This window comes from Grus americana, chromosome 7 (genome assembly GCF_028858705.1).
Source record: "Grus americana isolate bGruAme1 chromosome 7, bGruAme1.mat, whole genome shotgun sequence".
Taxonomy (NCBI): Eukaryota; Metazoa; Chordata; class Aves; order Gruiformes; family Gruidae; genus Grus; species Grus americana.
Window position 1 is genome coordinate 12508960 of NC_072858.1, and position 17452 is coordinate 12526411.

The 17452-nt window shown below is 40.0% G+C and overlaps 1 protein-coding gene across 4 annotated transcripts in view; it reads left to right on the top strand.

Moving 5' to 3' along the window:
• Nucleotides 1-17452, top strand: part of SORCS1 (sortilin related VPS10 domain containing receptor 1) — a 299661-nt gene that overhangs the window by 92535 nt on the left and 189674 nt on the right. The window lies entirely within an intron of this gene.

Sequence of the window (17452 nt, forward strand, 5' to 3'; positions counted from 1 at the left end):
ATAGGGAATGCCCTGATACTTTCATGATTTCAAAGCATATCATGCACTCTGTGAACCAAAGGAAAGAGTTGGGCCATGGTCTGTTTCTTAAGGCTGTTGTTTGGATTCAGCGGGAGCAGATGGTGCCTGTGTTAGATCCATTTTTCAGAGAGATAAAAGGAGTGTTTACTTCACGTGTCCCTAGTGTGGTACTTTCATGACCTGTAAGGGATGAAAGGAATGTTTTCTCATGGTTCGATCTGTGAAACTTTGGTGGGAAATCTAGGGGGTTTGTGTACAGGTCATGGATGGAGGTGGACAGGCTACTGTCTTGATACAAGAAAACTTTGGGTATTTTAAAACTAAAACTTCTTGTTAGAATGAACTTGTTTTGACAACTTGTTGAGGAAAAGTTTTTCATTTCCAAGGAAGAGTTTTGGGTCAGAAATAGAATGAATGACCTTTCTGTTCAAGGAACTGAGCAGGGTTTTAGGAGAATGACAGAGGAGGGATTTGACCTGGAGTATATTCTGAACTCAGGCTAGTATTCCACCCACTGGCCTGAAGAAATAAAACAAGCAACTTCCCTTCCCCCCCAAAAAACCCTAACTAACCAAACAAAAACCAACACAAAACCAAAAATCGAACAAAAAAAAAAGCTAGGATTTGTTCTGAACAGGAACATGAACACTCAACAGTATTAGTATTTTGTGCAGTTGGATAAATGGTTTCTCATCTTGCTGTGGGGGGATAATCAGATCTTTCCATTTCAAATACATTGCTGCTATGGCTTGAGATCAAAAATGTTCCTATTTTCTCTGCTACCTTTGTCTTTACTATGGTGTGCACATCATAGTAAAGGGCCTTTCAGGACTGTGGCTTTGGCAGTGTTTTTAGGAGGAGGGTTTAGGCTAGATTGTTTCATTTCTCAATGGTTTTGAGAAAGGATATTCATAAATATGAAATATTTTTATTTCCTCTTACTACCCTCAGTCATTTCACCATGAGAAATACTCACTTCTGTTTCATCAGTCATTGAGGAAGGTATGGCGTTTCAGCATGTGGAGACACCTCTTTCCCCATTGCTGAGAGCGGTGAAGAGCTACTTTACTCATGTGATGCAATGCAGGATTGTGTTGAGATACTGATTTAGGACTGAAAATAGGGCAGCTGCATCAGAGTGGAAAACACATTTCTTGATGAGGTGTGTGAATGTGGGCACAAAATTATGCTGATGACCTTATGCTGTTGTCTGTTTCAGAATTGGTTTCTGTGGAGTATGCCACAATGGCATAAATCTTACCCTGATTAAAAAAGAAGGGACTGCGAGGATGTCACTGGGGGATGTACCAGAAGCTGGGGCTTTGGCAATGTAGCAGTCCTAGAGCTAGTGAGTGTGGTGCACTTTTCTCGTCTTCAGACAGTCCTAATCTCAGAATGTGATTAACAACATAGTAATGGCCTGATTGTTTCCTCTATCCCAGTATCCTATCACCAAAAAAGCAGTCTAAGAAAGAATATATGAACAGGATTATAATATCTGACACTTCCTCCAAGTATTCTCTTAGCATTCATTCTTACGGTCCTTCCTCAACCTTCAGTTTAAGGTCTATCAGAGTATAAATATTTTTTTCTGGTTTTAGTGTATACTAGAGGATTAATATCCTATGAGCTAACTTTCTTAATATCTCTCAGAGTGTGTTAAAGTATTTTAGTACCTGTGACATTAGAGCAAGGAGTTCCATAGATTATTTGAGGAACCACTTATCTTACTTTGAACCCATCAGCTTCAGTTTCACTTGGCACATGTCACTTGTGGAGGACTTGGTTACAGTTGCATTGCCAACCATCCAGTATCCCTGGCCAAATGCTTTGGACTGGGACCTGTTGAAGGAGAATCAGGATTGCTAAAATCAACCCACTTATCCTTGCAGTGCTCCATTATTCTTGATCGGCTCTTCAGTGCTCATGACTGCTCTGACAGTTGCCAGTGCACTTCATTGTCATTCCTTGATCCTCTTGCCTTACATAAGCCTCAGGTGGTTAGGTTGTGCTCTGTCCTGAGTCTGGCTCTGCTGTTAGATCCCCACACACCATGCAGGTATTCTTTCAGGTCGCTAATAAATATCCCTGTGAAGTCCCCAGGACAGCTTTCTCTGTTCTTAGTGTGATGGAAAGAAATGACAAGACTGGCATATCTTATTATTTAATGCACCTGACAGAGAGGTTATTAGCTGTTGCTCCTCCTGGCTGCTAAAGTGACATGTTAATTTAAATCTCCCTGCTTGTTTATAAAGGACAGAAAAAAATAGGAGAAGGAGAGAAACATATCTTGCACTGTAATTTATTTCATGCCTCTAGGTTTGATGCTGGGGAATGGAAGAAAGCTTGATCTCATGTCTGGTTTGATGTCAAGAGTTCTGTTTCTGAAGGATAGAGGAGAAAGACAGGTAGTTCTGCAGGTACCCACAACTGAAGAGGAATCTCTGCCTTGAATACGTGACAAAGAAATACCACTCTCACCTCCTGCACAGAGTGCATTCTCAAAAGGTTGATGAATGATGAGGGGCTGTTTAGAAGCATGTCACAGACACAAGTCATTTATGCTATAGCTGGTTATAAGCACATCTGTCATTCGAAGGTGTAGTTGGGTGATTTAAGCAGTCTTGTGACTGATGGGACTGTAACCATCTATAACACAACTATGCCATCGCCTACAAGATATGAATCAGTCTTCCTTATAAACACACCACTACCTGCTAGGATGGCATTTCTTTGTAATTTTTCAGCCAGTTTAACTACAGCTGGCTGCAGCACTAATGGATGGAGATCGCCCTTCTAAAACTAACAATGAATTAAGAGACGACTGGCGACAGACACGAAGGGATGAAATACAGTAAGAGAAAAGAGATGGGGAGAATCTATACAATCTTCTAGAGTGCTAAGACTCTGTGCTCACTGAGCTTTGGATGGCAAGTGAGCTGCTGCTTCTGTACACAGTAAATGAATTTTTGCATCAGACTGGGCCTGACTTTAATTATGCTGTTATCCTCTCAGCAGACTTTTTCCACAGTTTTAGTTGAGGACTTTTTATTTACTTTTTGTTATTCTTTTTATAGAAGAGGAAGAAAATGGAGGAGAAAAGATTATCTGTCACTGAGCAATTAACTGACTGTATTGGGTTTATTTATCTTCCTCTCCTAGATATCTCTCAGATCACAAAGCGGATTAAGCTGTGAGAGTTAGGAGAAGATGCTTTTTACCACTGGAGTAAGATAAGCTTACATTTCCAATAAATAAAAATGTCAGAATAGTGACTGTGGTATCCATGAACTGCAGACAGCAGTGGGGGAGGACTAATCTTTTTTCTGTTTGTGTAAATATGATGCTCTGGAAAGATGTGCAGGACACTTCTCCTCAGGCCCTTGAGAGACTGACGAGCAATGAGTGGTGCCATTCACCTCTTTGCTTTCTTATAGCTCTGTGTTTGGTCAGGAATGAGTAATTTCATGGAACTTGCTATAAAAATAGCAGTAATTAAACATTGCTTTTCAGCCAGAAAATAAGAAGATGTAGAATTTGCTTAGTTTGAGAGCATTTATGTTTTAAATCAAGATGTGTTATTCCATTAGTTCTGGAAGTTATTGTTGATGCTCCTACCCTCCAACACTGTACCTGAAGTCTGAGCTCCCCAATTCAGGAGTGCTTAATACTTCCAGCCTGTCATCCACTGCTCTTGATTTCTCCAGTAAGGAAGCTTTAGCATGTATGCCATAAAGGAACCTCAAGGACTCTGAAAAATACCTATGCCTCATATAGATCTAGCTTTAACTTCCCATATGTAAAGCAAGGAATGGTAATAGTTGTTTGGTTTTTTTTTTTCTTCCCTGGAGAACTTTGAATAAATTTAGCTAATGGGCATCTGCAATATTTTGAAGATTGCCTGGTGAAAAATGTTACAGAGATCACAGCAAGATAAAAATTCACAGAACTCCAAGGCTCTGTTTCTAGTTTTTTTCATTGCAATTTTGTTTGACCTTGAACTAGCGTTTTAACCCCTCCATCAGTTTACTCATTCGCACCTTCCAACACCACCAATGCACATTATCCTGCAACTTTGTCCTTTCAAGAAGGGAAGTTAGGAATATAAACTAGAGAAGAAACAGATCCCTCAGAGCATTTCCAATTCTCAGTATAGGGATAACCTTCATTTATTCTATGGGACATCTTGAAATAAAGAATTCACTGTTTTTACTGTGTTCTTATCCTCTTCTGCTCTCAGCCACTGCTAGAGACAATATATTGGGCTAAGGTACACCAAGGTACTTGGTACTAAGGTCTAAGTACTATTTTGTTATGTCTGTATGTTGGGTAGTCCTATAATCACCATTACGCATGGGACTGTTTGGTGAAAACACTTATTGTTGGAGATGGGTTTGCATTAGTATGTTAGATAATGAAAAGGAGCAATGGAGGAACAGGAATGTGTTCTCTTCTCTTGCAGCTACTGTAGGGATGGAAACCTCAGAGAGAGAGGTAGATGTAGATTGAGGATCTCATCTGAATACAACCTTGCCATATTAGCCAGATGATCTCTGTTAGACATCTTTCTCTCCTTGCTTCCTGTTGTTTGAAATGTCTTGGCTGTGAGTTGACCCCAGCTATGTGGTTATAAATACTATACATGCTTTGAAGATTTACGTTTCTGCATGCAATTTTCTGGCTTCTTGCTCTGTAAGAATGCCCTCTGTGCAGATAGGAGCTATAGTCACCTGTGTCATCTTCAGTATTGATGACATGTTTGTGAAGATTTTCTTCTCTAGACTAGAGAGTTCTTGCGATAGGAGACTTTAAAAATTGTCAGTATTTGCTTACTTCCTTTGAGGGGAATTTACAGGATATGTCTGTTATTGTATTCATCATTTTCCTGCACATTTTATGCTGGTTCCTTACTTCTGTTTTGCAGATGGGCTGTTCTTAACTCACATTTATTTTCTACCTGCTGAGCCACATTAATAAGGTCATAACTTGTGGCTTAGTGACACAGTGTGCTCTGCAACAGCAGATTAGGGTCTTTTAGCTGAAGTAGGTAGGAGAAGCAAATCCATATGAGAGAGGAACTGACAAAGAGGGGAAGGAAATTCTCATTAAGCATATTTTAACCAGCAGTTTTGTGGGAAAGGGGAACTTGAAAAGGACTATTTGAAATGCTTTTATCTATAAATATGGTGCTTCAGTTGCTCAGCGTAAGTCACTTTTCTTAACTGAATATCAGAGCTTGATAAATGCTGCTACATTATCTCCCACAGGCATTTAGTGAAATTATAACAATGACGTTTTCTTGTCTTTTAATTTTTTTTTTCTTTTTTCATTTTCACTCCTGCAAACATATGAACCACTGGCTGTTCTGTGTTTAGAGGGGCATCTGGTGGGGAGGGAAGAGTGAGTTTTTGCACACTCAGCTACTCATGTAGGAAGCAGTATTTTTTTTACGGTTTGATCGCAGCAGATCTGCTTGCATTGGAAGCGGGCTTAGAACATGGATTTCATGCACTGACTGTGGAGCTGAGTGCAGCCTTTCTCTGGTGTGATGGGACACTCTATTCAGCCATCAGGACCCCTAGAGACCTAGCGGTTTATATGACTATCAATATTTTACATGAGAAGGCTCATTTTACCCTGGTGACTAACAGTAATAAAAACTGCTAGCACAGTCAACTCTTCTAGTTGGTTGCCAAAGTTTCCTGGGATGTTTTGTCTGCTATCAAAAAGAGCTCCAATAAAGCTGGAGAGGGGGGGAAAACAACCAACCAAACAAAAAACCCACCCAAAAACCCAAAAAAGACCTACCTAGGAAACTACTGCAGATACTTAAATAGATCCTAATTTAGCAGAAAACTTAAATCTTATTGAATTTTACCACATTCTTACCTTCCCTGAAGAATGAGGGCCATTATAACCATTGCATTTTGTGGCATAACATCTATCTTTGTTTAATGAGTCTCAGGTAAGTTCTGCCTTGACATAGCTTAAAGAATCATACTCTAGTATTTTGAAGGATCAAATTTGGGTGAGGATTTAGTGATGTGCTCCTCATTGCCTGGTCTGCATGGATAAAATATTCAGTACTGATGATGATGCAAATTTATTAAGCATATTAAAAATGTGTTCTCTGTTGCAGCCAGTCATGAAATGTAGCAGTGTTACCAAGTAAATCAAAAAGAACCTCAATCCATTTTCTGCGTGAAAAAACATGTAAATCAAGATACTGAATATTAATACTGACATATATTATCAATATACTGTAAATAACAGATGCACAACATTCATGCTGCTTTATAGACATACAATGTTTAAATGCAGTTTGTCATTCTTCTTCTGCAAATTAGAAGATGAACTTGCACATCTGTTTCCTAGACTGTACCTGTTTGTGCAAATGATATTGGGAAAACATAGCAGAACTATCTCTGGTTCTGGTCCACGGGGTTCATCCGTCTGTTGTGGCTGTGTAATAACTGCAGACAAGCTAGACTGGAGCTGGTATGTAAGAGGAAAGACAAACAACACAGTAGTTACCAGTTAATAAACAGAAAGCAAAACACCCTTTATATTCTGCCATTTCCATCCCTTTCATATCTATGCTGTCACTCTTCCTTTTGTATAGCTGAGTAAAATTGTACTTATCTTTTCAGAGGGATATATCCTCCACTAAATCACAAAAAGGAAAGAATGTATTTGGGGCTTAGCTTGGGTAAACAAAAAACTACTCCAGTTGAGTGAGTTATACTAGCTTGGGATGTGAACTCTAAGGTCTTCAGATCCAGATCCCAAATATTTTTGGATCTACACCTTGGGAATTATCCAGGCAAACATTGAAAGTTTATTGTTACTACAGAAAGAGCCAGACGTGTGTCAATAGGTCTCTCTTGAAGGACATAGTGAAAAGCCTGGAAACCATGTATATTTAAATATGTACCAATGGCACGTTTGCTGTGCAGCATAAACTGACTACTGTTTATGCCAAGACACAGTGGCTGGTTTGGAAGTATCCTTTTTTTTCTGATTTTTCTAACCTACCAAATAATAATTGGACAAAACAGAAAAGGAGAAATAAAGCTCACAATTAATCAACTTGTTTCTTCAATATGATAGCAAATTCAGCTTTTGAGTGTGATCTTGACAGCAACTTCTGTGCCTTGGAGCACAACGTAGGTTTGGATTGTATGACAGGGACAATTGAGAGAGACTTGACTCCTGGAGAGCAAGGAATTAGTTTGCAGCCTGACTTCCCCTTGTGAAGGCTTGGAGGAAGCATGTGGGGATTCAGGAACTTTTCTGTCCTGGCTGGCAGCCTCCCCTGCTATTGCGCCGAGCCATTTCACTGGTGAGATGCATTAAGTGGTGGGTGAAGAGGTGTCCTGTTGATTATGAACATAAATTGTAATGCACTCTAAACCAATACAGTGCTTTGCCATTGGGAGGTAAAAAGCCGTCCTTCTCTCTTTGACCCATTATTTCCCCCCATCGCCCAAATGAGTTTCTTCTGTAAGGAAGTTACATGAATTTCCTTAGCATGCATTTTACTGTGTGCTGTGTAGTTGGGTGTGAAGATAAAATCTCTTTTCAATGATCTTGCAATCTAGATAGATAGTGTATCTGAGAGATGCTGAGTTGAAAGGTAATAGAAATTGAGATGCCACATGTATTGTGTATTAAATGACTTCATAAGGAGAGATAAAGCGAGACTGATATCCAGTCTTCCCCCAAGTCAAAATTCTTGCAGAAAATGTTGCTCGTTCTACTAATTTGCTTTTACTACTGTATTTCAAGACTCTTTGTCCATATCTGTGTATGTGTTCCTGTTAATTTCCTTCGGTTTTTCCTTCAATCCTGAGCTCCTGGAGTCAGGTGACTGCACACAACCTCAGCTTTTCTGTGGTGGGAGAAAGCCTCACTTCCTGGTTTTCACATGGTGAAAAGAAAATTGAATGGCTCCAATTGCTGTACAGACGGGAAAGCCAAAACATAGATTCTTCATGCTTGGTTCCTGAGAGCTTATTTCCTTATTGCTTAAAGTATCTTGGCTGGAAAAACAAATCAGGATGGGATGGAAAGGGAATCAGAGTGGGGTGGATTCTTCCGTTAACTGAGCTTGTAGATGCTTCTTTGCCATACTGAAGGCTGAGGTTTGGATCACAGCTCAGATCAGGCCAAGCAAAGCCTTAGCCTGGCTTTCCTGCAAACCAGCTGAATGTTGATTGTTGGCTTACACGATTACACTGTTCAACAATTAAAAAAAAATAATCTTTCTGCTGGTGAACAAAAGAAATTTTGTTTACTTTTGATAAAACTGGAGTGTTTTGCTCTTTCATGGTGGTAATGCTACAAAGTTGCGCTCTTTCTCCTAGGGCAGAACAGGACACCCCCCTTCAGAGTTAAGAAACCAAGTATTTCCCACATATAAGGGAGAAACAGAGCTGGGTGGAAAGGACACGGACACTGGAAGGCAGTCTGAGGAGATAGCAGGTTCCTTGTCACTGATTAAAACCTGCCAGTCTTCCCCAGCAGGATGTGACTGCTGGTCTTGAGTCCCTGAGAGATTTTTTGTTAAGCTGCAGGCTTTAGAAACTGCACAGCACTCGGCTGCCAGTCTGATGGGCACTGTAACCTCTGCGGAAAAAAGGACTGCAATCAATGTCGTCCTTTTACATTTGAATACAAAACCTTTTTAAAATAAGCTAAAAGGGACACAGGAGGCCTGAAAAACTGTGTGCTAAATAACCCTTCTGTAAGACAGGAGGATAAAAGGAAGCTGCAGGCAGGTCTAAGCTCCCATTGTGCTTTACCAACGAGTCACTGTGTTCTTACTGATAGTTTGAGTGTGTTTACATTGTCCCAGGCTGTCTCAGCTCCAAAGGATCAATCTAGGAGGCTGAAACCCACACAGTTTTCTGTCTTCTCTATTTCTGTCCTTGCCTTGTAGGAAGCAACAGAGGCTAATCCTTGCGAAAGAGAGAGAAATGAGATTCAAACCCATTCCTTTTAAATAGTTCTCTTTCCAAGGAAGGAAAATCAACACAGAAGGTATTTTATGACTATGGATTGTGTGACATTGCTGGGAAGAACTACTAGATGGGAGAAGCACTAGAGGTGCAAAACAAAATCTTTATGAACCTCACCTGTAATTGTTGTTTCTTTATGAAGTTATGAAACAATCTTTTTTCCTAATTGTGTTTGTAACTCCTTAGCCTCCGCTGTTCTTGTGGTTTCTGGGAGGCAGAACCTACAGCCTTTTTTCTTCCTTACTCCATGGTAGCTCTGCCTAAGTGGAAGCAACACCCTTCTGTACTATGGAGTAGGTAAGAATGTGAAGTTTTTGCAGTTCTTCCTCAAAATGAGTTTGCCTTGCTAGAGTCTTCAAGATGTGGTCTGCTTTTTCTTTTTTTTTTTTTTTTTTTTTCCTAGCCTACCTCCAGCAGCACCCAATAAATGACAGCTACTAACACTGTTAAACTCTCAGTAAGAAACCTACTACCTTTGGGATAATTCTTCTTTCTTGCCCCGGTAGAGAAATCAGCTTATGCCCTGAAACATGAGTTTTGATGACTTGCCATATTAATGTTAATACCTAGTTAACAATATAAGTTATATATATTATAGACTATTAAATTATTGGCCCTTTCCAGTAAGGACATCTGTGGATTGCAAGACTCTGACCTCCTTTTGCTGTGAGCAGCGTGCACTGACTACAGGCATTGTGGAAATATAATTTCTCTTCACTTCCCTGCCAATGCTCGAGTGACGATGTGCTCTCTTGCTATGAGGCAGCATAAAATTTAAAGGCTAGTCACGATGAAGGTAGTAAGAAAGAAACTTAAAGACCTCAGTAAATTTCCCTTCTAAGTGTTCCCTTTTCAAAGGTAAATGGTCTTATTCTTTGTAATCTCTCTTTGTATGTTAACAGCTTTCACAATGCTAACTCTTTTGTAAGAAAAGCACATTACAGTCCCAGTCTGCTTTATCTCTGGGTAAAGGAGCCAAAGGAGGAGGAAGCCAATACATTTATTTTTTCTTTAAAGTCCACCACCTACTCAGCACTCATGTACTGTAAATTCAAGACGTGGATGTTACTCAAAGAAGCAAGTGTGATGTCACAAGTGTTTTAATAGCCTTTGATTTATTTCCCTAAGTGCTTTAATAAGATGATGCACAACAGCATTTGGAAGCCAAAAGCAGTCTTAGGAGAGACTTGGAGGAGGTATTTTCAATCTCCTGACTTTTCTTCCTCAACACAGTAATTTGTTTGATTGGGGCAGAAGGGCCCTGGATTCAGAACAGGGATTCTACTTCTTATTTAGTGTTTCTTTGTGAGTTAATCAGTCCAGTTTGTGATCTGAGTCAGTAGGAGTATGAATGAATGTACTGTGATATAAAAGAGCTGCATGGTTCAGAGAACAGGATACTGGCTGGGGTTGGGTGATTTGTGTTCTGTCGCTGTATGGGTTTGTGGCTATTGGTGAAATATTTGGTTAGGCATAATCAAGAATCAGCAAATTCATGTGTATCAAAAGTCAGCTGCAAGGAATCCTCTCCTGCAAGATATTTGTAATGATGTTCTGCAAGGTTAGTTCTAGGTGGAGTGATATAGGGCATTTTTGCCATTAGTCTGGTAATAAATCTGGTATAACTTCCAAGTTTTAAGACAGGCAGGGTAGTGAATCATAAAGAGACCTGAAGTAGTCACAGTGAGCAAATGGATTACTTAGTAGGCTGAGCTTACTTGAAGAAATGTGTTATAGTCCAACAAAGCATAATAGTAGGACAGGGGCTGAAGGTTGTACTTACAGTACAACATGTTGTCTACTTACAGCATGGTGAAGAGCTGTGATCAGACAATGTGTAGGAGCTGGAACAGGCAGAGAACTGAACATCATGTCTCATTGTGACGGGGCCAAAATGAACTTTGATCAATGGCTACGTCAGCTAAGAAGCAAGGAATTGAATTTGTAAAGAAATTAAAACTACAAAATGTTTATCTTAAGACACTGATTTGGCATGAAAAACTTTCTGTGACAGCGTACAATTTTCAACAAAACTCTGCACCCAGGATAGGATTTCTGGACAGAATTAAAAGAGAAATGGAAAGTACAACAGTGCATTGCACTGTTGAGGATGTTTCTATGCTCCAGAAAAAAAGTCTAAATATGCCTACAAAGAATGCCATTTGTGGCCCAGAAAGGCACAGAATCCCAACTATTGGAGGCTGGGAGAGTATTTAGAGGAAATATGAATTCATGCTTCCTGAGGTCTTACGCAGATATCTGTTGTTAACCATTATCAGAGATAGAGTACTAAGCTAAGTGAACTTCTGCTCTGACATGAGATGCCCACCCTGACATTGCAGTAGCAGAGAACTCTGTAAATGTACTCGATGGAGGTGTTATTGTGATGTAGTTGCATCTCATAGCTAAATTTGCTCATTTCCGTTTTGCTAAGATAATTATTTTACATTAATTCATTCCAAATTACCCAATTCAGCACAGGGCTAACTTGGTGAAATGTTGATTTGAATTAAAGAATAAACGTAAAATTAAACAGATCTGAAACACCCACCCCTAAGGTCACACGTATAGCAAATTCTTGAAATTCCAAGTGAACCGGGTTTGGTGTCTATTTATAAGAATAGTGACTTGGGAGGTGAAACAAAGGAAAGAAAATATCTCATGAATGGTTGAATAAGGTGGGCAAAAGACTGCTCAGGCCAGGTAAAAAATGATAAGTACTGAATAGAGGTGGGTAAGGAAATCTGGTTTTTGAAGCAAAGATGATTAGTCATGGTTAAAGTTAGAGGGGTTGCATGAGTCAGCTCTTCTGCTTATAAAAACTGGTATTAATTCACTGACCTGAGTCAAACTGCACCATTTTCCACTAGCTGTTGATGTGCTCCAGAAATTACTTCTGGTCACTGATATAAAAACAGCACCACCTTTCTTGTTAGGCTTTTCTTCTTACTATTGATATTATTTGGATAGCTGCTATTACTGCTTAGCTTTTTAGCATTATCAAACTGCAAATTAAACAGAAAAGGTAGTTGAAAATACAGTAAGTGTAGCTATAAAGTCTATTCTATCTATGTCCCATTAGAAAATAATGGTCAGTATTGTGATAAGTATAAATTCATTGTCCAGCCCCTCTATTAACGTAATTAAAAAGGCATTGGATTTGGCAGTTGGCTTTTCTTACATTCAGTGGCAAACCTGCTGAGTCAATTGGTTCAGAAAAAAGATAGAATAAACCTCTCAGAGTAAACAAGGTTTGTTAATTTGCAGACTTTCTGTTGAAATTGCTTGAAAAAAACTTGTATAGAGATCTAATAACCTAGTTTTATGTGTGTGGATTATCTCTGATGTGCAGTAATTTCTGGAATTCTGGTTAGTGCTCTGAAAAAAAGGGGGGGGGAAATGGGGTTATTTCTAGTTTAGTATGGGAGAAAAGATCTAGAATTATTAATAAAATGGATTTCAGTGACAGAGAAAGCTGCATGTTGCAATTTTCTTCCAAACCAAATCCAAAATCCAAGTGTCTCTCATTTAGCTGAGGGAAGGTCTGAGAGTATTTACTCCTGTTATACTAGCTAGCACTCAAGCCTTTATTATAATTATTCCTATCAAGTCAGTAAGAATTGATCATTGAATAAGGGAGGTCCATTTCAGTTGTACGAAGAGCTATTTTGGATCAAATCAAAGATCTGCTTGAGCCAGTACCTTGTCTTCAACATGAACCTGCAGCAGGTAAAGATGAAAGGGTGTAAGAACAAGGCCAAGCACGTGTGTTACTTTCCTGATGTAGCCTTCCAGCTAATACTGACTTCTGACTCCAGGATTTTATAAAACATCCAAAGTGTTTAATAGAGGTATTTATTAGTCCTTGGTGGGTGTGTTTATGTGGGGGTTATTTTTCCTTCTCAGAATGTATCCATCATTTGAACCAATACAAACTTTTATCATCCAGAACATTGGACAGCTGAAAAGCACCAGGTAGTTGTTGGCCTGTGTCAACTGCAGTTAGAGCTGAATTAATGCTTGAGAAGTGAGTTTTCTGTGCTTTTAGCCATCCAGTTTCTGTTCCCTACACCTCTTATATATATATAAGTCCTGCTGTGTGATGAAAGCAAATTCACCCAGATGTATTTTAAGTTATAAGATGAACTTACCACTCCCCATGTTGGATGGAGTGCCCTATGGAAGTGAAAAAGAAGTAGATGATACAAAATTGCACTCGTGCGTAGCCTTTAGGGCAAGGAGCTCCGTATGGCAGATTGAGAACAGAGTGTCTTTTGAATCTTATTGATTGCTCTTTAAGCATTGCCTTATCCTTTTAATGAGTCAAGAACATGAAAGGGATGACTTTGGAAAGCTCCATTAAGCAGTAAGGAGAAAAATCTGGTTCTTTAGTGAACTTGTGCTGTACAGATTTGTACCATGCTGCTTACTAGGAAATGGAAGTATGTAAGAATAAAGTTGTGGGGGTCTTGGATGATCTTCAGCTCTGTATTGCTTCCAGGCTGGCCATATTGTTCCTATCACCTCAGAAATATTTTTCTGTCCAGAGAGGTGGCAATGACCTTGACACTGAAGACCCAGCTACTCAGGACACATGACTCAACACATCAGTGACTCTTATTTAATTAGTGTACCTGAACCTATAATGGAGATCTTATTGGCTTATGATTAGTTCAATTTTCTGAATGAGCCTAGTGATCACTGCCCTCTTCTGGTTCAATGTGAAGTAGAGAATTGAATCTGCCTCCTCCTTCCCTGTTTGATAGACGGATTTCCCATGAGAAAGGCCTCCCCACCCCCCAAAGTACCTGCAGAAATCTTGGTCAGAAAGGAAAAAGCAGAGGAGTTAAAATTCTAGCAAGGTGTCCCCTCTCTGTTCTGAGAATGAAACCTGAAAGGCAGCCTTGGCTTCTGTAAAGCTTAGATGTTGACCATCTGATAAAATGAGTCAGTCTCTACTGCCTGCAAAATATCTATGGATATGTGGAAAAGGGGAATCATGTAGTCATTGCCAGCATTACTTTCAATGGTTCCAGGTAATGTCATACACGGAATGATAGCGACACTCGTCATGTCTACCTGCCCTTATGCAGGAACTCCCCCCAACACTGCTACCTATGTTAGTAACTTTAAGGATTTGGTCTTGATTAAAAGATTTCTATTACTTTGGAAAACACAAAAAAGGTCACAGCTCAGTCTGGCGCATAGGGAAAGCACAAGAGATGTGTAGTGTAAATCTAGCTGCATAATTCCATTCATTTTGGCACCTGTTTTATTTCACATAGGAACGGATATCTTCCAGCTGCACTTAATGAGCTCAAATCCATCCACGAAGGGGGGGAGGATGCTGAGTGAATCAACACCTCAGATGCCTTAGAGCCTTTATTTACCTGTGTATTTAGCCTACACTTGACAGTCATCATATACATGTCTTAACAATATCTCACTGGGCGTTGTCGTCCTGTCCTCCACCATAGGTTCGTCCCTTCATTTCCTTCCTAAAGTGCTGCTTCTCTGGCCTCCCTGCTTCTGTCCTTTCCTTTGTTAGTTTCAAGAATTTTTGTCTTGCTCTGAAAGCTACATAATACGTTTATATTTTCTTATGTAACATCACATAAAAGCCCAGAATTTTGCTGATTGCAGATGTCATAAACATTTGTCTTCTCAATCACTAAACCTCTAACAGGCTTTTATGTAATTATATGTGACAATTACGCAGACTCTCTTGTACACTGTCATTAAGTCTGTGCTTATGGATTTCAGTAAGCTTTTGGATCAGGCTCATTACCAGTTTTTCTTATCCAAAGAGACAGAATGTTGTTTTCTGCTTTGTTTTGTCTTTTCTGTGCCACCCATAAATACACAAAGTTCTTATAAATCGAATTAGTATTTGTAAAATTGTCTGATCCTTTTTGTTTGGGCACTTACCAGTAATGCATGTCTTATGAAAGCAGCCCTTGCACTAGGACTGTTGCAGCTGAGTATGTAGTGAGTGAGGTGGCTACAGCAGACAGGTGAGCCCAATGCAGTGGGAAAGGGAATGTTGCTGCCACATGAGGCAATGACTCACGGCTTGCTGCCCTACTTCTTGGAGGAGTTCACAGCATATGCTGTTGCCATCTGATTCCTAGAAGGGATTAGAGGTGTGTGAACAGGGATTAAAAATAATAACAGAGATTAGTGAACCCAGAGGGCTCTATGGAGAACCAAACTCAGTTGCCTCAATAGTATGAATAGGCAGTAAGTCCAAGGGATTGGAGATGCTCAGGCAGAGGCAAATTCTAAGGAAGAATTTGACTGAGGCTAAAGGACTCTTTTTTTTTTTTTTTTTTTTATATCTGATTGGTGGCGGCTGTGCTGTGTCAGAAAAATTAAATGGGTGCAGGTGGGTAAGTTTGATCAATTGCCAGCTAAGGCTGTTGTCCTTCTTGATGTGTTATTGGGATCACTGTGCCCTTTCTGGGAGACAAAGAGGAAAAAATCATCAGGCATCCCACAGTAACTGTTAGACTTTCCTGACCAAGCCTAGCTCCTGCTCCTCTGCAGCAGGGTGCCATGGCCTCTCTCTTGTTTTGTGGTTCTGTGTAGTGGGTGCAGGTGGTTGCCCTGATTTGTAAGTCACCAGCTGTGCCTGGTATGTGGCTGTAATACTGCTGTACAGCTGTGGCAGAAATCTGTGGGAGATGAATCTCATCTGCTCAGGTCATGAGCTGGCAGTAGTCCTGCTAAAAGGACCAAGCTTGCTGTTACTAATTCACTGAGCTCACAGAACAGTTTGTTCAGAAACTCAGCTATATCTTAAGGATAGCTCTGTAATGTCTAAATGGAGGCGGGGCAGGGGGGTGGTGGGAATAGGATAACTGCCAAGAGGCCTGGATTCTTTGTAGGAACAGGGCTGGCAGCACAACTGTTCTACTGACAGAGTCCTGCAAAAATGAGGTGGTTACACTCAAGGAGCTGAACTTGCCAGCCTCTGAATCAGACAAGACTTGTCAGCACTATCAGCTGAGTTAATGCCCAGTAAGGAAGATGCACTGTTAGCGTTGCCTTTCTGCCAGAGTCATAGAGTAGATAAAAATATCATGTCGTCTTCATTTAGCATAGAAAGACTGTTCCATTAGTTAAAAGAGTAGACTAGGAATGGGTTTGTCTGGAGATAGAGAATAGAGATCTAGTCCCAGTCCCCAGGCAGGGGCGTATGTGATTTACTTACTGTTTGTGTTCCAGCGCTGTTGTTTGCTGCGCTCTAGGCTGACTTTCTGGAATTAATAATTTATTATGCTTAGTTACCAGTGCTTCCCCTAAAGGTAGACTCTTTACTACTGAGTTGCCCACCAACACTGCAGATCAGATGGTCTATCAGTTGCCACAATAATCACTTCTGCCTGTCTTCACTCCTAATTTTCTAAAGCAAACTTTACTCTTAGCTGCTGCTTCACTTCCTGCTTTTTTTTTTTTTTTTTTTGCTCTGTCAGCCAAAGACTTCTATTCCAGCAGGTCCCAAAGGTGTGGTTTCTTAATTCCCTAGTTCATTTTGAAATAATTCCCCAGCTGGTACCAATCACTGGGATGAATGTAGGTATGCTGATTAGCTGCTATGACAACTCTGTCTAATTAGCTGAGCTGATATCTCCCTTCCTGAATACCCAAAGGAGATGTTTTATTTGAAGGTTTTATTTAGATGAGCTAGGAGTTAATCGTTATGCACAAGTCCAGTAGTCGAAGACCGTTCAGCCTCTGACCTAGCTCAATAGCCTTAATTCATGGAGGCAAAATAGGTTTCATGTTTCAGGGGTGACAATGCAGTCACTAGAGTTTTCCATTTGTCCCCCTCTGTTTCCCTACAGAATAAGATTCCTTTTCCTGCTCACCTTGCCACAGCCCTCAGAAGATACATTTGAGCTCCTTCATGCTCAAACACAGAGATATAACACCAGGCATTTTGCCCTGGCTGTCCATTTCTTTTGGATAGTTAAGCAACATCACATTTGGGAATGGTGACATGAGTTAAACATCTCCTTCCCTCTGAAAAGAAACTCAGTAAAACAGAACCGAGACCTAACCCACAGGAATTTTCCAAAGGATTGTAAATGTCTGGAATGTAAAAGTAGGAATGCAAGAGTTTTGTGGTCCCAAGACTAGCCATATTTCCACTTCCTGGTCAATAAGAGCTCCAAGCATCAATGGCTACATCTGACCTGCAGAATTCAATTATCTTCCTGAGTCTTGGCCTAAATACAGTTTGTATTCTTCCATGTTTATCAATGTGGCTGAAGAAATTTGATAACATATGCTCTTTTCTTTTGGTGTCTGTAAACTACTGGTGAATACAAAGGTAAGCTTCCTCAAAGTGGAGTTTTTATATTTAAACATTAAGAGGAAATGTTTAGAAAGACTATTGTAAATCTCAA